The sequence below is a fragment of the Myxine glutinosa genome, chromosome 7 (genome assembly GCF_964187855.1).
Source record: "Myxine glutinosa chromosome 7, kmMyxGlut1.1, whole genome shotgun sequence".
Lineage (NCBI taxonomy): Eukaryota > Metazoa > Chordata > Myxini > Myxiniformes > Myxinidae > Myxine > Myxine glutinosa.
The window spans coordinates 120,601-144,117 of NC_136267.1; the positions used below are offsets into that span (position 1 = coordinate 120,601).

At 42.5% G+C, this 23,517-nt stretch overlaps 1 protein-coding gene across 4 annotated transcripts in view; it reads right to left on the reverse strand.

Moving 5' to 3' along the window:
• The window catches only part of NFRKB (nuclear factor related to kappaB binding protein), a 163,720-nt gene that overhangs the window by 65,321 nt on the left and 74,882 nt on the right, over window positions 1-23,517 (reverse strand). The gene's annotated exons all lie outside the window — the stretch shown is intronic.

The following is a 23,517-nucleotide window of genomic DNA, read 5'->3' on the forward strand; positions in this document are numbered from 1 at the left end:
TAGGCACTATAGAGTGATTTTAAAAAAACCAAATCTAAAAAGAACGGAACTTTTTTTCCCCAAATCTTTCAAAAAATGTTTTGCCTAAAACAGTCCCCGGCACTTACTGATGAACATCTGAAAGTTTGATGAGGATCCTTCAAGTCATCTCTTGGAAAAGTGGTGTCAGACATACAGATGCTCGTTATACAAACACATACATGACACACACACACACACACACACACACACACACACACACACACACACACACACACACACACACACACACACACACACACACACACACACACACACACACACACACACACGCAGTTTTCAAAAGAGTGTTAAAACTTTAAACGTTTATTTACAAAGAAACAGAAACCTCAGGAACGTGACCAAACATTTCTTTAAAGCTTATTACCTGGTATTCTCTATCACTGATTGCTATTGCAGTAAAGTCACTGCTGGAGTTAGTGAGAGCCCAAGGTCTGAAATTGGCATTTACACAAAATCCTTGTAATTGACGTCTCTGTGTGTGCCCCACGACGGTTCAGACAGGCATTGATCCTGACTCCAAAGTTCTGTCCAACTTTCCTGTCGGTCTCATGTGGCACTGCCTAGAGGTAGTTTGACACCTCCTGCTTCAGATCATCCAGTGCGGCAGGGCAGTTGACGTAGACAGTGCCCTTGGCAGTCCCCCAGAACCGAGTAGTCCAGAGGGTTCAAGTCTGGGCTAAGGGGTGCCCAGTCATGAGCGGTACCCAGGGCAACGAGGCGGTTTCTGAAGAGCTGCTGCAGGAAAGTGATGGTGTCACCAGGTGTATGCGCGGATGCACCATTCTGCATAAATCAGGTCATGCTGAGCTGGTTTGGGTGACCTTTTGGGCTAGATCATTATGGAACTTCTGGAGCACGGCCCGGTAGCGCTCACCGTTGATCGTCACCGTCCTGCTGTTGTCATTCTCAAACCAGTAGGGCCCTAGCATTCACCATCTGGCATTGAAAGCGCAGAAGCATGTGACCTTGGGCCCTTTCAGGTACCTCGCAGTGATCTCCTCAGGTGGTTCTGCCCCCCAGAAAATGTTGTTGTGGTTGTTGATTTAGTCTCGTACCACAGACCCACCACTTTTGTATTCTGCTCTACGGTCAATGACAAAGTTGAGCTACAGAGCTAGAAATCCCAGGGAACCAATACCACGATAACCCCACCAAACCTTGAAAAGGAAAACGGTACAGGTCAAAAAACAAAGAAATAGCAGGAAGTCAAAGTTGTATCAATCTTTTTGAAACACCCTGTAAATATTACATACATGATAACCAAGGTGAATATTGTGAGACCTGGTATATCTCTATTCCATCTCCTGAGGCCAACCGACATGTGGGGATAGCAGGCAAAAACAACTTATTTACACACATACAACCGCACGCACGCACACACGGCTCTCTTATCGTATAGATAGAGCATGAGCAAACAACCATAGGTTGGCAACTATTGCCCAGGCTTGATGGGTCGCATGGATTCCTCCTGCATTGAAGTTCCTTGTAAGGAGTTCCCATTGTAAAGTGTGTAAAACGCCGATTTGTGTGAAAATCGCTGATGTGGAAGACGGGGTTAAAGAGGATACAAACTGACAAGTCGCCAAGGTATGTACAGTCACGTGAAAAAGTAAGTACACCCCATGTAAAGGTTTGACTTTTTCAACATATTTCAACATACAGCTATTTGATCTTCATTTCAACAATATTGATAGATAAAGGTGATATAATATAACAAATATCATGAAACATTTACATTTTGTAGTCCATTGTATAATTTAAATAAACATAAATGCAAATTTCGCATGTGGAAAAAGTAAGTACACCCTTGGCTCCAAGAGGTGGTATTGTCCCCTTTGGCAGAAACAACCTCAAGTAGGCGTTTCTTATAACTGTCTACCAGTCTCTGACATCGACTGGGAGAAATTTTTGCCCACTCCTCCATGCAGAATTCTTTCAGCTGTGTGATGTTTGAGGGGTTTCTTGCATGCACAGCTCGTTTCAACCCCCCCCCCCCCCCCCCACAACATTTGGATGGGATTCAGATCCGGGCTTTGACTTGGCCATTCCAGAACCCTCCATTTCTTTCTTTTCAGCCATTCCTTGGTGGATTTACTGGTATGTTTAGGGTCATTGTCATGTTGCAAGGTCCACCTTCGGTTGAGCTTCAACTTTCCGACAGATGGCCTCACATTATCCTCAAGCACCCTCTGGTACAATGAAGAATTCATAGTGGATTCCATGATGGTGAGCTGCCCAGGCCCTGATGCAGCAAAGCTGCCCCAAACCATAATATTTCCACCACCATGCTTTACAGTTGGTATCAGGTTCTTGTGGTCAAATACTGTCTTTGGTTTTCGCCAAACATATCTTCTGGTACTGTGGCCAAATAGCTCTACCTTTGACTCATCTATCCAGAGCACATTGTTCCAGAAGTGCTGGTCTTTGCCTCGGTGTTCATTGGCAAACTTTAGTCTTGCCCTGATGTTCTTTCTGGACAGCAAAGGTTTCCTCCTGGCACACCTCCCATGTCGATCAAATTTGTGCAGCCTCTTTCTAATGGTAGACTCGTGCACTTTGACATCAACAGTGGCAAGAGCTACCTGTAGGTCCAGTGATGACATTCTGGGGTTCTTAGAGACACCTTTCAACATCTTCCGGTCTGCTTTCGGGCTGAACTTGCTGGGGCGGCCTGGTCTGAACAAGTTAGCAGTTGTTTGGAATCTTCTCCACTTGCAGATGATCTTCTGGACAGTCAAATGATTGATTTCAAATTGTTTGGAGATCTTTTTAAATCCCTTCCCAGACTCGTAGGCATCTATAACCTTCTTTCTGAAGGCCTCAGAGAGCTCTTTTGATCTAGGCATGGTGACACCGCACACTTCAACAACAAAGAGCAAACCAAACTAAATGTCTGAGGTTTAAATAAGACAGGTTCCTCCAAGATCCTCTCTAACGATGTTCTAATCATTTGCACCTGAGCTGGTGCACCAGATTCTAATTTTAGGTATTTGAAGTAGTGATAAATGTAGGGGTGTACTTACTTTTTCCACATGCGAAATTTGCATTTGTTTATTTAAATTATACAATGGACTACAAAATGTAAATGTTTCATGATATTTGTTATATTATATCACCTTTATCTCTCAATATTGTTGAAATGAAGATCAAATAGCTGTATGTTGAAATATGTTGAAAAAGTCAAAACTTTACATGGGGTGTGTTTACTTTTTCACGTGACTGTATATACCTGTGGCTAGACGGGACGCTGCTCCCTGTTACCTGTAAAGCAATTCTGTGGTTCCCAGGGTGATGTGGTTATCTGCCAAACCCACCGATTTAAAGTTGCGACACCGATGTCCCCAAAGTCGCACCTTTCACAAACGCACCACGCTGTGTACCCTGTTTATGTCTAATTAATTACTCTGTAGGAAACCTGAACCCTCGTCTCAACAGCGGCTCAAACGATCCTGCTTCGAACTGCACAGACCCTGAAACGTTATGCAACTGTCGTTTGAAACCCACCTGTTTTGTTTTCCCAATCAAGGTAACGGTTTCAATGTGCTCCCTTGAGGTGCGCTCTCATTTCGGAGCGACTCACGGGATGATTCCCACCTCGTTAATGGTTTTATTTTGTTTCGTTTTTCTTGATGTTTCGATGAATTGTAATTACGTAGTTCAATTACTGTGCAGGTAAATGAAGAGAAAATGCTCCCACCTCTCACGTACTGTAATTTAAAATGCCGTGTAGTACATCAGTTGGTTACGAAGGGGATTTTCTTTTACTGGGGAATGTGGATTTAGATATCGTCGTACTTTCTCAAAGAAAATACCGCAAATTGCACAACAAAGGTAAATATAGATTTTTTTTAATAAACGTATTCAAAGCAAAAACACACAAAGGATCAGGACCCAACAGAACAAAAGGAACAGCAGAAGAAGGGGAGGGGGGGGGGAAACAACGAGTAGAGCCGAAGGACAAAATAGACGGAGATGCAGGTAATGATGAAGGGTAGGTGAGTATGCAAGAGGTGGAAACAGGTGATTGATACATAAGGAACATTTTGGGGGAAGGGGGTGGCGTGGCAGTGGTTTAACGGAGGTAGACAATATCTTGGTTTTGGATTGGGTCAATCTGAGATGGTGGTGAAAAGCTGTTGAAGGCCTGGAGGGAAGAATGAGATTGAAGAGGATGCGGAAGTTGGTTCCACAGGTGAGGGGAGGGTGGGGGTGGTGCATAACACGGAAAGAGCAGAGGGTTTAAGACCAGAAAGGAGGCAGTAGAAGACAGAGAGACGACTAACCTGAAGTGGTAGACCCATCGACTCAGCTTCATTGTGGGAGATTTCAATGATCTTGAAGGCCTTAGTTTTCCACAGCGTCAAACTGAGTACGTTGTGAGGCAGGGGAGCCAGCCCAGAGGGGAGATCAGTACTCCATCAAGCTGCGGATGAAGGCCTTGTAGGTGGATGGAAGTTCAGGTGTGCCAAGGAAGGAAGCTGCGGATAAAGGCCTTGTAGGTGGATGGAAGTTCAAGTGTGCCAAGGAAGGACTTTGTACGACGGAGGATGCCCAGTTGGTAACTGCCTTTGGAGGTCAACTTTGAAATGAGGTTTGCCCACGAGATATCAAGGCTGATAGTGAGACCCAGAAATATGAAGAAAAAAAAAAAAAAGAAAAAAAAAAACCTTTAGAGGCCATTTTTCCCCGCAAGCAGGGGTTGGCCTTTTTCGGGGACCGTGGTTGTTGTTGTTTCTTGGTCCCCGTTTTGAAGCAATGTTTTACGGCCGGATGCCCTTCCTGCCGCCAATCCTTTTTGTCGCCTTTTACGACAAACAGGGAATTACCAGTGAACTGGTACTCAAATTTGCCGACCTCGGAAGGATGACAGGCTGAGTCAACCCCCCTGGCGTTAATTCAACGATCGACCGGGATTCGAACCCAGGATCCCAGGATCCTAAGCTGGCACCCTAGCCGCTAGCCCAACACCAGGCTGGAGAGAACAACACCAGCAACACCTGAGACCCAGGAATATGAATGACCAAACATATTTGAGAGGGTCGCTGAGAAAGTAGATGGGAGGGTTTGCCAGATGTTCTTTTCGGATAAATCATAAGTGTGAGATTTGTCAGGATTAAAAGACATATTCCAAGTGTTTAACCAGCTCGTGATTTTGTCAAGGTCTGAAGAAAGGGAAGAGGCGGCTGCCTATCTGTCTGAAGGATGAGGGATGTCACAGCAGAGATTGGATTCAACAGCGAAGAGATAAAGAGGATTTTCCAGAGTCAGAAAGATCCTTGATGAAGATCAGGAATAGGATGGGGGTATCGCAGGCCTTTTCGGGGAGAGAGATGAAAAAATTCCCTTGAGAGCCACATGTTGGCTACGAGAGTAGGGGATAACAGTACACAGAAGCACACAAACAACAACCACAGCCACAATGACAGCAGCAACAATGTGCTATTAAAGACTTTCATTTTACATCCCCATTGAGACTCACAGATAGACTTGAAATGTTTGCAAAGTAAAACGTGCTGTCGTTTGAGCCCGTCAGCGAAACTATGCTTCCAAGAGTGAAGCTTCCCAGAGAAAAGTCGATGGGGTGCCCACACAAATCCCCACGCTTCCCACCAAAAGCAAAAGGGAATAAAACTTTGAGTTCAAAAAAGAACTTCTGTTTTGACCCTTGTTGCCCTCAATCACCACCGCTTGGGCGTGAACAGGATGTTGATAACATAAAAAAAGTTCCATTTAAAAATGTTTATAAATGTGCCCGTAATTGCACTTTTGGTATTTAAACTTTTGACCCCATCCAAAAGGAATTCGCATAAATTATTAATCTTTATTAATCAAAAATTGATAAATTTGATTTAAACCACCTTTAGATGGTGGTTTAAATCAAATTAAATATTTATTATTAAATATTTTTATTATTAAAATTTTTATTTATTATTGTTCGGGTTAGGGTTAGGGTTGTTAGGGTTGTTAGGGTTAGGGTTAGGGTTGTTTTTTTATTTTTTTTATTTTTTATTTATTATTAAACAAACTAAAAATTAAATATTTTTTTTTATCAATAATTAAAAAATTGTTATCAATAATCAAAAATTAGAATTAGCAAAAGGGAGAGCCAAAAATTATACTGCTCTCGCACCTTGCCACGTGTTGATCAGGACTACCAAGTTTGGTGAAATTCTGCGCATTCGTTGAGGAGGATAGATGACAGGTGGATGGAGCCGGTTACAATATCCCCCATATTTTTATTTTTAAGCCTGGAGATAATATTAATCTACAGTATTTATATAATGCCAATATATCTGACATCAAGACCTTCAAAGGCACTCCGTTATAAAGTGGGCCAAGCCTGTTCGATGATCGCCAATCTGTGGATGTTTGCCCGTGCTCTATGTTTTTAAAATGCCGAGAGTCTAGCAAGGAAGCAGCAGGTACCATTCTAAAAGGATTTGGTACACGGCAGCTCGGGTGGTACCACCGAGCTCCAAGACTCAGAACGGGCAATCTAACTATGACACCACTTTGTAACAAATCAAAATAAAACCTCAAATTAAACATCAGATCCGAATCAATCAGCAGGAGCAGCAGTGAAAACCTTTGATCATTGATAAGTTATAAAAATATCAGAATGTTATCAAATTCATCCGCAGCTCTATGGAATACTGCTCTCCCCTCTGGTCTGGTGCTCCTGCCTCACACCTAGCTGTTGCTCTTCACGCTGTTGAAACCAAAGCGTTCAGAATCATTGGAATCTCCCACGATGAAGCTAACTCCAAGGGCCTTTCACTCACTCAACGCAGGCAGGTTGGTGGTCTTTCCGTCTTCTACCGACTCCTCTCTGGCCTTGCCCCCCCAGCCCTCTCTGGGCTCTGTCCCCCAAATATTCCTACAGGTCGCACAAGATCTGCCTGCAACCCTCTTATGGTTAAACTGCCAAAATCAAGACTTTCTGCTCACCTTCACTCCTTCATTCCTCTTTTCTCCTGCCTCTGGAACAAACTCCCTCACTCTCTCCAATCCCACTCCACCCTCCAGGTCTTTAAAACAGCTGTTCACCACCATCTCTTATCCTCCCCCATCCAAAACCTTGATCTTTTCTACCCCCGCTAATTTCGGTCCCCTTGTGTTTTATACCTCTCCCCCCCCCCCCCCTCCCCTTCCCATGCCTCCTGCCCCCAAGCCCTCTCCCTCCCACACTTCTCCCTGCTCTCAAATGTTGTGGTTGTGTGCTTCCCCTTCTCTCCCCATCTTGTCTTCCGCTCCCTCTTTTTGTATATTTTGTTTGTCTGGTTGATTTGTTTGTGAAATAAATGTTAGCTCTTTCACGAGCATCGATTCAGTATAAAAAAAATAAAATAAAAAAAAATAATCACCATTCACGTCAGTACATCTTCCCTTCGGCAACATTATTCAAGCAGCTGCGCCCGTTTCACTTGTGGAACACCACGAATGAAGCCATTAGGCCCGTGCATGAAACCCACAAATTTATTACGTTTTTGATTTCTCAAACAGCAATTTCATAAACTACGAATACACAATTCCAGAAATATGAGGATTAAAAGATTTGTCATAAAATGATAAAAATATGGATGAAAAGAAATAGAAATGATATGAAGGAAACGCTTTGTGTAATGAATGAGTAATGATGGGAAGGAAATACTTTTCGTAATGAATGAGTAATGATGTGAAGGAAGCACTGTGCAACGAGTAATGATGTGAAGGAAACGTTTTGTGTAACTAGAGAGTTTGTAGAACACGATATGCCGCGCAGTGTTCAAGTATATACAACAGTAGGGTCTTGCCGTTCAGGGGGGTTACGTTCTTGAAAATCCCCGTGAAACACAAATCTGCAAACTTAAGGAGGTAATGGGGAAAATATAATTAGGGACTTCAACTTTAAAATTTGTCCAAACTGTACCCTTAATTATCATGTTTGTGCATTGTTTTGTGATATTTATTTTTATGAATAAAAGCGTTATTAAATAAAGTTAATTTTCTTGAGTTTTATTATTACTAGTACACCCGGTGATTTCATTAGTAAAAGTACGAGGCGTTGCAGAGCAACGCAGAGCCGCTACGTGCCAGGAATATGTGTGAGGGCAAGGGAGAGGGGAGGAAAGGGGTGTTGGAATGGGGGAGGGAAGAGTGGAGGGAAGGGAGGAGGGGAGGGAGGGGAGGGGAAGGGAGGAGAGGGGGAGAGGGAGGTGAGAGAAGGAGGAGGACACGGGGAGGGAAGGGGGAGGGAGGAGAGTGGGAGAGGGAGGTGGAGAGGAGGAGGAGGGGATGGGGAGGGAAGGGGGGAGGGAGGGATGAGTTGGGGGAGGAGAGGAGGAAAGGGAGGGAGGAAGGTGAGGTAAGTGGAGAGGAGGAGGAGGGGAGGGAGAGAGGAGAGGGAGAGGAGGGGTAGGGAGGTGGGTGGAAGAGGGAGTAAGAGAGAAGGGGGGAAAGGAGGGAAAGGGAGGATGAAGAGTGAGGGGAAGGAGAAAGAAGAAGGGGGGAGGGAGGGGGAGGGGAAGCCTCACCACATGGTCAAAACTGCAGTCAAACTGTAGTTAAATACTGAACCGATACTCACCAAATTTGTTTTACAAAGGCCTTTATCGACCTCGGTGAATATGAAAGCCAAAGACGGACATCGAATCGGAGTTAAAATGAGTCTGAGGTCCGGAAGAACATTTAAATCCATTGCGATATGCAGCCTGTGACTGCTCGTTGCATCATTTCCTGGAAGTGTGGCTATGCCACTGATGCAGTGCCCGTTACCAGTATTCTGATACTGATTTTGCCGACCTCAGAAGGATGACTGGCTGAGTCAACCCACCTGGTGTTATTTAACGGAACGACAGGGGCTCAAACTCAATACCCTAAGATATTAAAGCAGGCAATTTAACCCTTAAGCCAACACCAGGCTAATTTTCCTGTATGAAGACCATAAAATAAAGTGCATTTTCTTGGGTTATTAAGAGCATGACATTTACCTTTAATAAGAATGATTATAAACTTGATCCAATAATATTGTCGCGTGATTGTCCTCAGTGAAGACCGGGCAATCACGGATGGAAACAAGCTTAATGAGGCAACAATCAATGGTGGATTTCCTATACACAAGCGGGAGGAATAAGGAAAGAAGAAGAAGCGGCGAGATTTACCTCACAGTCCGCGCGCGCCAGCGTCTTCACCCTGTGGAAATTAACTTGCACGAACGAGTTTTAGAATCAAAGGGAAAATAATGAAAGGATTTATTTAATAAATATCGGGACAAGGAAACGCGACAATAAAAACTAAACCCCTATATCGGGACGTCCCCACACAGACTTTAACTACACAACAAATGGAAAGGATAAATGAAAGAAACCGTGGTGTGCGCGTTTGTGCTGGCTTAGCTTCGTCTGGCAGTCAGGAATCGTTCGGCTGTTTAGGCTCCGTCAGGCTCCGGTGTTGGCACGAATCAGGCCTCCCCGCGCCCCCGTTCACCAGGCCTCGATGCGTCCTTGTTCACGGTCCTTCAGGCCTCACCGAGCGCCTCGCTCACACCTGGCTCGTCACGCTTCAGCGGCGAGCCTCGCCCGTACGTCCGTCGTTCACACGCGAACACAGAGAAGAAGAATCATCAGTGCTCCATCTCTCCAACGTCTTTTGAACTCCTCGTTCCTCCACCAAAGTCCGAAGGCAAGAGAAGGTCCAGCGCAAAGGGACAGTCCAAAGCAAGAGGGCAAAGTGTTACATATTTATGTGAATGTATGTGAATTACCATTCAGGTCTTTGCTTATCCGTGTGTAGTATATTAAGTTGTTGTGTAGTTGTTGTGGTTGGAGGGTCAGGAGCCCTTCTGAGGGAGTGGCCGGAAACGGAAGTGACCGGAAACGGAAGAGGAAAAGACACGAGGAAAAAAGGACGAGTATTATTCTTCCTCGCCCCGCTCCGACAAAAGGTGGGATCGACTTTGCGCTGCGTGGAACAGCGGCGTTCCGAAGCCTGTCTGGCGAGAGGAATTACCGGAACGTGTACCTGCCCGGTGGAGACGTCAAGTTGACGTGGGGCCGTGCATCGAACCCGCGTCTGGCCTCGTTCGCGGCACCGTCCAAACAGACGCGTGCGGGTCGCACGTTGGGGCCTAACGCGCCTTGCAAGCGGCGTGGGGTTTGGCTTGCTCTACCGTATCCGCTTCGCGTGGCCACGAGGGGCTGCAGCCTCGGTGCCTGGTACGATACCTGCCCGGTGGAAAAACGTCCACCCGGGGTTCGTTCAACCGCCCGAGAGCGGCGACGGCGACCATCATCTTGGTCAGGAGGGGCCCAGAGACATTGTGCGGGACCGAGACCAAAAGGGTGTCGTGAGTACTCACCGGGACACACATGTATAAGATGGCCATCTTACTCATAGGGAATTGATTGGGGCTGGGGAATTGTTGATGGTAGTGTATTGTTGATTGCTCGGGGAAAATCTCCGTGGTTGTGTCATTGAAACATTGTTGATGGTTGTGTATTGTTGATTGCTCGGGAAAAATCTCCGTGGTTGGGTCATTGAAATTGTATGGTATCATTACCATTGGAAATATATCCTTGAACATCAGTTGTCTCCTGGGTGAAATTCATATGGATTGCGTGGCGAAAGCGCATATATAATACAGCTTGCTGGCGGAGTTCCTCTCACGGTCCGGGGGTCACCGAGACCAGGTATTCACCGAGGGGACCACGTAACAGAATTGGGGGCTCGTCCAAATTACGATTTGCGGTTTCGCAATTGGGTCTACGTCCGGGATTTAAAATTGTATAAAATAATAAAATAATAATTTTTTTATTAATTAAAATTTATTAATTAATTATTAATTGGTAAAAAAAAATTTGAGAAATTGGGGTAAAGTCTTGGGTGGAGGTTAACAGGTGTTAACGATAGGCACCATGGCGTTTGTGGCACAGAACTTTGGGGTAACCCCGAGTGAGGCACAGTTCCGAGCGTTGCTAAAGTCGGACCTCTTGAAATTGGCCAAACACTTTAACTTGGAGGTCCGAACTAATTTGAGGAAGGCAGAGTTGCAGGCCACGGTGATACAATCTATGGTGGGATTAGGAACATGGGACGAGTTAGCCTGGGAGTGGCTACCCGAAGAACCAGAAGACGTTGAGCTCCGGAAACTGGAGTTGCAATTACGGAGCCAGGAAAGGTTAAAAGAAGAAGAAAGGAAAGCAGAAGCGAGGAGAGAAGAGAAACAAGCAGAGGAAAGGAGAGTGGAACGAGAACTCCAGGAAAGGTTAAAAGAAGAAGAAAGGAAAGCAGAAGCGAGGAGAGAAGAGAAGCAAGCAGAGGAAAGGAGAGTGGAACGAGAACTCCAGGAAAGGTTAGAAGGGAGAAAAGCAGAGGAGAGGAGAGCTGCAAGGGACCTCGAAGCAGAGGAGAGAAAAGCGGAAAGGGAATTAAAGGAACGTGACATGGAGCTTCAGCAAGAAATCAAATTCAAGGAGCTGGAGTTAATGAGAGAACGGGGAGAGGCACCACCCTTGCTGACGGGGTCGACACCTAACCAGAAAACCTGGGATGTGGGCAGACATGTGAGGCTGGTTCCACCGTTCAGTGAAAAGGAAGTCGCGAAATTTTTCCCACACTTTGAGAAAGTGGCTCGACAATTAAACTGGCCGGAGGAGGCCTGGACCATACTCGGGCAAAGTGTGCTGGTGGGGAAAGCTCAGGAAATTTATTCGGCGCTACCAATGGACCAATGTGCAGATTATGAGGTACTGAAGAAGCACATCCTCAAGGCCTATGAGTTGGTTCCGGAAGCTTACAGGCAAAAATTCAGGAATGCCAGGAAGAGGGAGAGTGAGACCCATGTGGAGTTTGCCAGAGTGAAAGAAAACATGTTTGATCGGTGGTGTGAGTCAAAAGGAGTCGGGAAAGACTTCGAAACATTGCGGGACTTGATCCTGGTGGAGGAATTCCAGCAGTGTGTCCACGAGGACATCAAAGTGTACCTGCAGGAAAAGAAGGTACCAAAGTTGTGGGACGCAGCCACCATGGCAGATGATTATGCCTTAACCCACCGAATAGGGGTCCACGAACCTAACTCCTCGCCTAGATCTCCGCAGGGGAGGTGGGGAACAGCAGGTGCGGAGAACGACCATACATGGCGGCGGCCTCGAGATGATTATGGGGACAACTATGATACCCCACCGGTTCGAAATCAGAGGGATGCGGGCCCAAGACAAACTTATAGTTCGGGGGGCCCGAGGCAGACCCCGAGTTTTTCCTCCGGGCCTACTTGCGCGTTTTGCAAGAAACCTGGACACTTGATGTCCAGTTGTTACCTCATGAAAAGGGACAACCCAGAGCGGAGTCCGACTATTACAACTCCGAATGCGATGGCTAGCGTAAGAAATCGCCATCAAAAGGGTTACCAACCATTTATTTCAGAGGGGTTTGTGTCACTGGATGGAGCCTCGACTAACCGGAGACCGGTTAGGATATTGAGGGACACAGGGGCCCATCAATCTTTAATGCTTGAAGGCATTTTGCCATGGTCCGAGGAGACGGCAACGGGGGATAGTGTGCGTTTACAGGGGATCGGGGGCGGTGTTAGTGCTCCCCTTCAGGTCATCCAGTTGGAGTCCGATTTGGTGTCAGGACCGGTCACCGTCGGTTTACAAGCCACGCTTCCTGTAGAGGGTGTATCCGTGGTTATCGGGAATGATTTGGCCGGGGGTCAAGTTTATGGTAACCAGAGGGTTGGTAAAGAGCCCAGCAGGGAAAATAACACCGCACCAGCTCGGGATGGCGACAAAAGTGCCAAGTTATTTGTAGGGGGACTGAACTTCAAAACAGAGGAAGAAGTTCTGACCTCTGTCTTCAACAGATATGGGCCGCTGGTGGAAGTGCGGTTGGTAAGAGACTGGGAAACGCAACAGTCAAGAGGGTTCGGCTTTGTCACGTTTGCCAGCACAAAAGACGCCAGAGAGGCAGAGAAGAATTGGAATGGCAAGGATTTGGAGGGTCGGACCATAACAGTAGGGAAGGCATTTCGTAGGCGTCGAGAGGTCTACAGGAGAGGACAACTGGGCGGTAGTTTTGGTGGTGGCCGCAATCAATATTATTATGGAGGCTCCCTGAGTTACAGCAGCTCCCGAAGGAAGGATTGTCAAAGTAGTGGCCGAGAAGGAGACCGCTATTCATGGGACTACAGGGACAAGTGGTCCCACCATAATTATTAGGGAAGTTCTGAGAAGTTGAAGCACTGAAGGCGGCGGAGCCGCCGAGCCAAGATTCCGACACGAAGTAACCGTGAACGCCGTTCCTAAAGGCGTCCATGTAGTGAACTTTCATGCACGGACTAACCGTGAACTCCACGTTCCTCAAGGCGCCCATGTAGAGAACTTTCCTGCACGGACTAACCGTGAACTCCGCGTTCCTAAAGGCATCCATGTAGTGAATACTCGGCTTGGCCTCCCGGAAAAAGTGCTATCGAGTTGCCTAACTTTGGATCTTTGATCAACCCCTTAACCTTCATTCCCAAGAAACTGACGGTCAAAGTCAGAGGGTCATGAGATGGAGTTTGATTTGGCAGGGACAATGTCGTTGTTGGTACTTAGTCCAGAGGGAGTAATCTGGAGGGGTTGTGGTGAAATTTTGGTTGCTTTATTTTTAAGTGATAACTGTGCCCGGGGGGAACGGATAATGTGGGGGGGGGGGGTTGAGTTATCTGGTTTGTTTCTCCAAATTGGCCGGCAACGAAAGTTTTCGCTGGGTTCAAACTTTCTTTCTTGAAGGGGGGGAGTGTTACATATTTATGTGAATGTATGTGAATTACCATTCAGGTCTTTGCTTATCCGTGTGTAGTATATTAAGTTGTTGTGTAGTTGTTGTGGTTGGAGGGTCAGGAGCCCTTCTGAGGGAGTGGCCGGAAACGGAAGTGACCGGAAACGGAAGAGGAAAAGACACGAGGAAAAAAGGACGAGTATTATTCTTCCTCGCCCCGCTCCGACAAAAGGTGGGATCGACCTTGCGCTGCGTGGAACAGCGGCGTTCCGAAGCCTGTCTGGCGAGAGGAATTACCGGAACGTGTACCTGCCCGGTGGAGACGTCAAGTTGACGTGGGGCCGTGCATCGAACCCGCGTCTGGCCTCGTTCGCGGCACCGTCCAAACAGACGCGTGCGGGTCGCACGTTGGGGCCTAACGCGCCTTGCAAGCGGCGTGGGGTTTGGCTTGCTCTACCGTATCCGCTTCGCGTGGCCACGAGGGGCTGCAGCCTCGGTGCCTGGTACGATACCTGCCCGGTGGAAAAACGTCCACCCGGGGTTCGTTCAACCGCCCGAGAGCGGCGACGGCGACCATCATCTTGGTCAGGAGGGGCCCAGAGACATTGTGCGGGACCGAGACCAAAAGGGTGTCGTGAGTACTCACCGGGACACACATGTATAAGATGGCCATCTTACTCATAGGGAATTGATTGGGGCTGGGGAATTGTTGATGGTAGTGTATTGTTGATTGCTCGGGGAAAATCTCCGTGGTTGTGTCATTGAAATATTGTTGATGGTTGTGTATTGTTGATTGCTCGGGAAAAATCTCCGTGGTTGGGTCATTGAAATTGTATGGTATCATTACCATTGGAAATATATCCTTGAACATCAGTTGTCTCCTGGGTGAAATTCATATGGATTGCGTGGCGAAAGCGCATATATAATACAGCTTGCTGGCGGAGTTCCTCTCACGGTCCGGGGGTCACCGAGACCAGGTATTCACCGAGGGGACCACGTAACAAAAGGGAAGAGACCAAATGCCGGTGAGCGAGAGGTTTTACTGGCCGTCTCGTGATGTCAGCTCGCTTCCCCTCCAACCAGCGCGTCGCCCCTTGACCTCTCGAATCTTCCAATAGTGTCCGTCCCCTCTCGTTGGCCGAGAGCTTTTTTTGCCCTTCGTGTCAGGCCATTGGTTGGTGGCCAATCAGTGTGTCGCTCCTTCCACCAATCACGGGTAAGCACCGTATCCCTGCGTACACCGTATCCCTGCATGTCGTAAGAGGCGACTAAAAGGGTTGGCTTCAGGAAGGGCATCCGGCCATAAAAACATTGCCTCAAAAAGGGAACCATGACAATTACAATTACATATGGGCAGGGTACAGCCCGAAGTACCCCGTGGGGGACCTCACTTCCTCTCGTCAAAACTATGTTGACCTGAAAATGGACATATGTTGTAAGCAGGAGATGAGATGGAAGGGAAGTGGGGTGAGAATGGTGAAGGGTAGGCAGGGACAGCAATACAAGTTTGTGTGGCAAGGGTGCCCAGAAGGTGTGCATGGTGTTGATGTCCTGTTTTCTGAGGGGTTTGTAGACAGCGTGGTGAGTGTGACTAGAGTGAGTGAAAGGTTGATGATGTTGAGAATGATTATTGAAAAGCTCTTGGTGAACGTCATCTCGGGATATGCTCCGCAGGTCGGTCGGAGCAATGAAGAGAAGGACAAGTTCTGGTGTGCGATAGAGAAGCTGATGGAAACCGTGAAAGATGAGGAAGTTGTTGTGGTAGGAGGAGACCTAAATGGACATGTGGGAAGGAGTATGGATGGTTTTGAGGGAGTTCATGGGGGTTACGGATATGGTGTGAGAAATGGAGAAGGTGAAAGGATTTTGGAGTTTGCTGATGGAGCTGGTTTGTTGATTTGTAATACTCAGTTCCAGAAAGAGGATAATGAGCTTTTACATAGACGTCAGGTGGGTCGAAGACAACCGTTGACTACCTGCTGGTGCGTAGGCGAGATAGGGAGCACCTCCGAAACACAAAGGTGATCCCGGCGGAGGAGGCTGTTTCACAGCACCACTTGGTTGTCTGCGACATAAGGGTGAAAGGTGCGAGGGGAGCTCGACGGGTGAAGTACCAACCGAGAATGAAGGTGTGGAGGTTGAAAGAGGTGACAATGAGGGAGGCATTAAAAGAGAGGCTGAGTAGTGAGTATGGTAGAGGATGATGTGGTTGAGCTTGAAAGTGGTTGGATGTCAATGAAAGATAGTCTGTTGGGAGCCGTTGGTGAGGTATGTGGATGGACCAAAGGACCGAGGCACTCGGAAACATGATGGTGGGATGATGAAGTTGGAAAGCGGATTGACGAGAAGTGGAAGAAGTTCAAGGAGTGGCAGAAGGCGAAGGGTACGGGGACAGAAAAGGCAGCGCATGAACATTATAAGGCAGGGAAAGAAGGCTGCAAAGAAAGAGGTAAGTAGGTGATAAATGTTGCTTCTGGGACACCTCCGTTTAACATGGGAAATCCCTATCTAATGTCATTTACCCCTTGTCTTTTTCAAAAATCATAAACACCTCTATTTCTCCCTCTATGAACCTATAATCCTTCTCACCTTATGAACCTATGATCCTTCTCGCCTTATGAACCTATGATTTTCTTCCTTTATGAACCTATAATCCTTCTAGCCTTATGAACCTATGATCATTCTCACTTCCATGTAAATTTCCCTCTCACCATCACTTTTCTTCATTTCCCCTTAACACCTCTATTCCTGACCCCCTTGGTCTTATGGGCCTTTTTCTCTTACTATCAATGATCATTGTTGTTCATTGATCATTGATCATTGATTATGTTCGGGTCCTGTGCCACACACTTTTTGTTAAGCTCCGCGCCACTTTTTGTTAAGCTCCGCGCCACTTTTTGCTAAGCTCCGCGCCACTTTTTGTTAAGCTCCGCCCACTTTTTTGTTAAGCTCCGCCCACTTTTTGTCAATCCCCGCCCCGTTTTGGTAGGCCCCGCCCACGTTTTACTAAAGCCCACCCACTTTATAAACTCTCCAGCATTACATTATTTTTAGTTAAGACATTACATCATTTTCTGTTGAAACATTACATCATTTTCTGTTGAAACATTACATCATTTTCTGTTGAAACATTACATCATTTTCTGTTGAAACATTACATCATTTTCTGTTGAAACATTACATCATTTTCTGTTGAGACATTACATCATTTCCAGTTAAGACATGCCCAGACTTGCCCAGACTTGCCCACACTTGCCCAAGGGAATTTCCACAGGAAATGACACACCCAGTCTTTCTTATAAAAGGCACTAACCACACAGGCCTTTTCAAACACACTTTCTGCTTCACTTGAGAATGGACTACTATGCTGAAAAGGAGTTGGATAACTTTGACATTCCTTGGAGTCCTACTACCTGTGTGGAGCTCAACCTTCAGATTGATGAACTGGACTCGAACCTCTTATCAATGGAGGTAAGTTTATTTATTTATTTATTTATTTATTTATTTTTTTTGTATTTCTTTTTTTGTATTTTTGTATTTTTTTTTTTTTTTTTTTTTTTTTTTTGTATATTTTATTTTTGAATTTTTTTTTTTTTTTTTGTATTTTTTTTTTTTTTGTATATATATATATATTTTTTTTTTTTGGATTTTTTTTTTTTGGATTTTTTTTTTTTTTGTATTTTTTTTTTGTATTTTTTTGTATTTTTTTTTTTTGTATTTTTTTGTATTTTTTTTTTTTTTTTTTTTTTTTTTTTTTTTTTTTTTTTTTTTAGATAAGACTCGTGCAAGAGTCAGCAAAGTTTCTTTTAATATTCATAGAGCTTGATTTATATAAATAATAATATTGTATTAAATTAATACGTTGTTATTTTCTCTCACAGGAAATTGTATCTGAGATACAAAATGAAAATACCACTTTTGCCACAACCTGGGGTGAAATGATGATTGATTTGTTTGAAGACCTTTTGAACAACCAAGACCCACAGAACGAGTTCTACCTTGATGACCCAGCCAAAGAGTTATACCGTGGAGACTCACTAAATTTGGGAAAAACAAATTATGAGGTCTGCCTAGATGGTTCTAACTGTGGAGCCTACCTTGGAGACTCACTAAATTTGGGAAAAACAAATTATGAGGTCTGCCTAGATGGTTCTAACTGTGGAGCCTACCTTGGAGACTCACTAAATTTCATAAAATTAGGAAAAGAGTTTTACCATGGAGACTTTGAAAACTGGTTTCGTTTTGGAGACTCTAGCTGTGTGGAGCTAAACCTTCACCTTGATAAACTCGATTCAAATTTCTCATCAATGAAGGTAATATTTTATTTTAATATACATATAATAATTGTGTATTAAATGTAAAAAATAATTAATTAATACGTTGTTATTTTCTCTCACAGGAAATTGTATCTGAGATTCAAAATGAAAATACCACTTTTGCCACAACCTGGGGTGAAATGATCGATTTGTTTAAAGACCATGACCAAGAGAATGAGTTTTACCTTGATAATCCAACGAAAGAGTTTTACCTTGGAGGCTCTTTGGATTCTAAAGCAATGAACAATGTTCTTTCTTTAATGACGTTTGATTTAAGGTAAGTTCAGTTGATTAATAATCAATTAAAGTATATGTTATTTCATTCAATATTAGATAAGTAATATATTTCTTTTTTACATGTATTTCAGCAATATCAAGAAAGTTCGGGGAAGAAGATGCTGGAAAATACTTTCTTCCCATTTCTACTTTTTCCAACTTGAAAGCCTTGAAAGACAGAATTGGAGGAAGAGGAAAAATATATATATTGAAATACGTATTAAAAAACATTTTAAAAAAATATTGAAATACGTATTAAAAAAAGAAAAGGAAAAAAAGATTATGCTAGGGTTAGGGTTGGGATTTTGAATGTGAGGGTTAGGGATGGGGTTGGGTTAATGGGTTAGGGATGGGTTGGGTTAGGGTTGGGATTTTGAATGTGAGGGTTAGGGATGGGTTGGGTAAGGGATGGGGATGGGTTAGGGATTGGGTTGGGTTAGCGTTCTGGATGTGAGGTGAATTTTTGAATGAATGTCAAACCTCACAGACTCATTTATCTTATATTATCATTGAATTGTTTTAAAAAAGTTGGGAAAAGATAAATAGAATTGGAAGGTCATACAAAGAGATGGAGTTAAGAACTTTTTTTAATGGTTGATGTAATGGATTCAGTTGTTTTGACTAACAAATATGGTGTTTTAATGTGGGGGTTGGGTTAGGGTTTGTACATTATTATGACCCACTCACACACACACAAAAGTTAAGCCCCAACTAAAAAGTTGTGGGATTCTGTGTTTGGGGTTCACAGATTTAAAAACGTATCCCCATGATACACACAAAAGTTAAGCCCCAACTAAAAAGTTGTGGGATTCTGTGTTTGGGGTTCACAGATTTAAAAACGTATCCCCGTTATACACACAAAAGTTAAGCCCCAACTAAAAAGTTGTGGGATTCTGTGTTTGGGGTTCACAGATTTAAAAACGTATCCCCATTACATTTTTTTATTTATTTATTATTTTCAAGGGTTATCAGCTTTGTTTTTTGTAATTCCTGTGAATAAAATGACCCTAAGATTTCTTCTCCATTTAAATCATATAATTTGTAGGTCCAAGGGACTGTATCCATTACATCAACGATTTTAAATAATTCATTAGTCCATTTTTTTGTATAACCTTTCTCAAAATGGCTTTTCCATCTGTATATTCTTACAATATCACCAACTTTGAACTTCGGTTTTCTCAAATTAATCTCCTTTTCATATTCTAATTTTGTAAATGATTCTGATGGTTTTGATTTTGTTGATGAATGAACGGTATTATTGTAATTATCTACAATACCCTGAATTAAATACACCCATTTTTGAGAACCGAGTTGTGTGAATTTTTTATATAGCCTCTCTTTCAAAGTACGATTAAAACGCTCAATAACAACTGCTTTTCCTTCATTAAAGGTGCTGTATAATTTAATACCCTCCCCCTTAAGAAATTTCATAAATATTTTGTTATAGAACTCTGTTCCCTCATCGGTCCACAGTTTCTTTGGTTTTCTTTTACTTTTATTAAATATCTGTTGGAAGGCTAACATCAGAGTATAACCTCTCTTGTTTTTCAAAGGAACAACCCAAGCAAATCTACTCCTCAAATCAATAACGGTTAAAGCATACTTGTATCCCTTATCATTTTTTAGTTCAATTAAATCAGCGGACCATATGTGGTCGGTGTATTTAGAATAAACTTTCCTTCTTTTAAACTTTGTGATTATAGGTTTATGTAATTCATCAGCCAAAAGCTCCTCAGTCTTGATGACATCATGAGAGCCTAATAGTTTTTTGAGGGTGAATAACCAAGGCCAAGTTTCAATTTAGCATTTATCAAATTTCTCACAATAAACCTATCAACTTTCTCTCTCAACGTTGGATTTTGTATCAAAGACAAATTATACAACATTTCTCTGTCGGCTTTATGTTTTTCAGTCAACGTAGTGGTTTTCCCATAAGCAATATCATGCTTCATACACACTTCATCAACCCTATTTGTAGGTTTAGACCAAGGTTTAGGATTGTCAGCCTCATCTAATCTTTTATCCAAGTTTGTTCCTGGGCCACAGAAAGAATACCCTGGAAGGTGTAATTCCCCTGGAATTCCAGTTGTTGTAAATTTGCTACCTGACAAAAACTTTTGTATGTCTCCTCCACTTTTAGGAGAGATGAATTGACACTTTTTAGAGCCACACACTTGACATATTCCTTTTTGATAAACTCTATTATTTTTAGCTTTAACATAAGAGATATTTTTAGATTTAGTTTTCTTTTTACATTTGAGACAATAACTCATATTTATTTATGAGAAAAAGTCCTACATAGTGCCAAAACCTTTTTGGTTTTCAACATATACATTTCTATCTTGATTTTTAAAACATAAAGAATCCTTAGAAATGGCTTCACTCTCTCCTCCATTTATTTACAAATAAAACTAACTAAAGTCAATAACACCAACATCATCAACTATATGTTGTATATCTGCGCTCTGAATTCATTATAGCAAATTTAAAAACCAATATGTTCGTAAGAGTCATTAATTCTTTATTTTCCTCTTCAGTGCGTTGAGATTTATTTATTTGCCGTAATACCTTCAATCTTTCATTAATCTCAGGAATGGTCATATTTTTATATTTTTCCACCCTCTCTCTTTCCTCCCTCTCCTCCTTCTCCTTCTCCTCCTTCTCCTTTTTCTCCCTTTCATCCTTCTCCTTTTTCTCCCTCTCCTCCTTCTCCTTTTTCTCCCTTTCCTCCGTCTCCTTTTTCTCCCTTTCCTCCGTCTCCTTTTTCTCCCTTTCCTCCTTCTCCTTTTTCTCTCTTTCCTTCTCCTTTTTCTCTCTTTCCTCCTTCTCTTCTTCAACTCCTTCCTCATCCCTTGCTACCCTTGAGTTTGAACCCCAAAGAATATTATACATATACTCATCTGGATTTTGAGATATTCTTGTATCTATAATTATTTTTCTCATAATAGGATACCAATAAGATTTGTTGACGATTTCTAAAAGAGTTTTATATTTCATAACTTTGAGAAGTTCATTTTTATTTAATATTTTAAACAAGTCTCTATTTGTGGGTTTAACAATATCAGTATAAGGCCAGTTTTTAATGACAAAATTCCCATGTATATGCTCCAAATCATAAGGTATGTAATACCGAGCACCCTTTTCTTGTAGGTATCCTTGAATACAAAAATTATAATTCTCTTGTAGTCTTCTTCCTGCCATTTATGTATCAGAAATATATGTGAGATTAATATTATGACAGGTAATACCACCCCATCTTCCCACTACCAAATCGGTTTGTATTCCTCGGCTTTCTATCCTTATCTCATTACCTTCCTTCTTTGTCATGCGAACCATCGCTATACTATCATATATTTTTCTTTTCTTAAAATCACGTATTTGTTGTTTACTAATTGTACTTCCACATAAATCCTTATCTTCACCAAGTGGATAATATTCTTCTTTACGAGACTGATTTAAATCATGTAGGTCTTCTATGTTTATTGAAAAAGACCAATTATACCCTAAATCAGGCATATCATACCCCCATTTATTAATTCGCATATTAACTAAATGTCCTTCTTTATAAAATTCAATTGTAAGCAGGTAGTTAAATTCAATGAGGAAAGGTGTATGGTCAGTATAACCAGGTGTTGTGGTTGTAAATTTTACTTGTTTAACAAAACGTGCTGTTTTCTTTAAAAATATATATTGTGATAAATCACTTAATCTAATTAAGTCATTCGCATCTGTAGGGTTTGGATAATTGATTAATTTATAAGTATTCTTCATATTAATATTTTTACTTACACTATATTTTTGTCGTTCAGCCTGTGCCTTTGTATAATAATTTGATAAATCAATATCCTGAGAGGATTTTCCAAAGATAGAACCATCTTTTCCAACATGTCATTTATATTAGATTAAAAATGATATCATAAAAATTTTCATTATTGTTGAGTTGAAATAATACATATAAACATAATTGACCACAACATTTAGAATTAATTTCTTGAACTTGAAATGTTTGATAAACACCATTCTGTAAGAATTGTATTACTTCAACAGGTGGTGGCATACCATAACTATCAAAATAATATTTATCCTGACTATTATGAATACAAACCCAATGAGAACCATTCTGTGTGTCTAAATTCATAATAATATTCTTTGTATTCTTATTTATATGTATTAATTCATCTCTCATACAAATAACCACATTATCAATTTTTAGTGTTTTACAATACTTAGCTAGTTCTATATTTGACGTTGTATTCTTTCCAAATTGTTTAAACCATTTATCCATTTATTTATGAGAAAGATACAATCCATTACCCCGTTTAGTTAGTTTAACACCCGCTTGAGCGATAGAGGAAAGCATATCTCCAACTAACAATCTAGCTTTATCAGGTAGACTTTCAAGTTTTTGAGCAAAATCTACAATTACACCACTTCCACTAATTTGTTTCTCCAACTCCTTGTTATGTCTTTCCAATTCTTTTTGAGCTTTTAGTTGTGCCTTCCTTTCGTTAGCAGTTTTTATCGCTGCTGAAATACCACCAGTCAATGCTCCCGCCGCACTTAAACCAGCAAATAAAGGAATTAGAAATGGGAGAAATCCTCCTCTTGACTCGTCTATTGAATATTTCTTTAACATAGGTTTTGTCATTTTAATTTTAAGTGATCCAGCATCATTTAGTGTTTTCACCTGCTCTCTTGTGAGTAAAACATCAATTCTTACTGCTCCTTTTCTTTGAAATGTATTAACATTAATAATACAAGGCTTTTGATTTTGAATACAAGATGTTAATTTATCAAGATTGATTTGATTAACATATACCCCTACCATTTATTTATGAGAAAAAACCTATGTGATATTAATCATAACACCATTATCTGTATTAATCTGTAATTCTGTTTCCTCCAAAAGCAAACAATAAGCATCAACTTCTTCATTCTCTCCTCTTTCAATGTATAGAGAAGTATCCACTCTATTAGACTTTATAGTTTCCTTTTGAGAACTCAGGTCAATTGCGTAGATTGTATAAAGTTTTTGAAACGCAACCATATCCAAAATAGGTTCATTATTACCATTACTTTCACACACCTTTTGGTAGGACTTGTAGGCTTCCGCATAATCATTTTTTTCCCAATCAATTTCCAATCT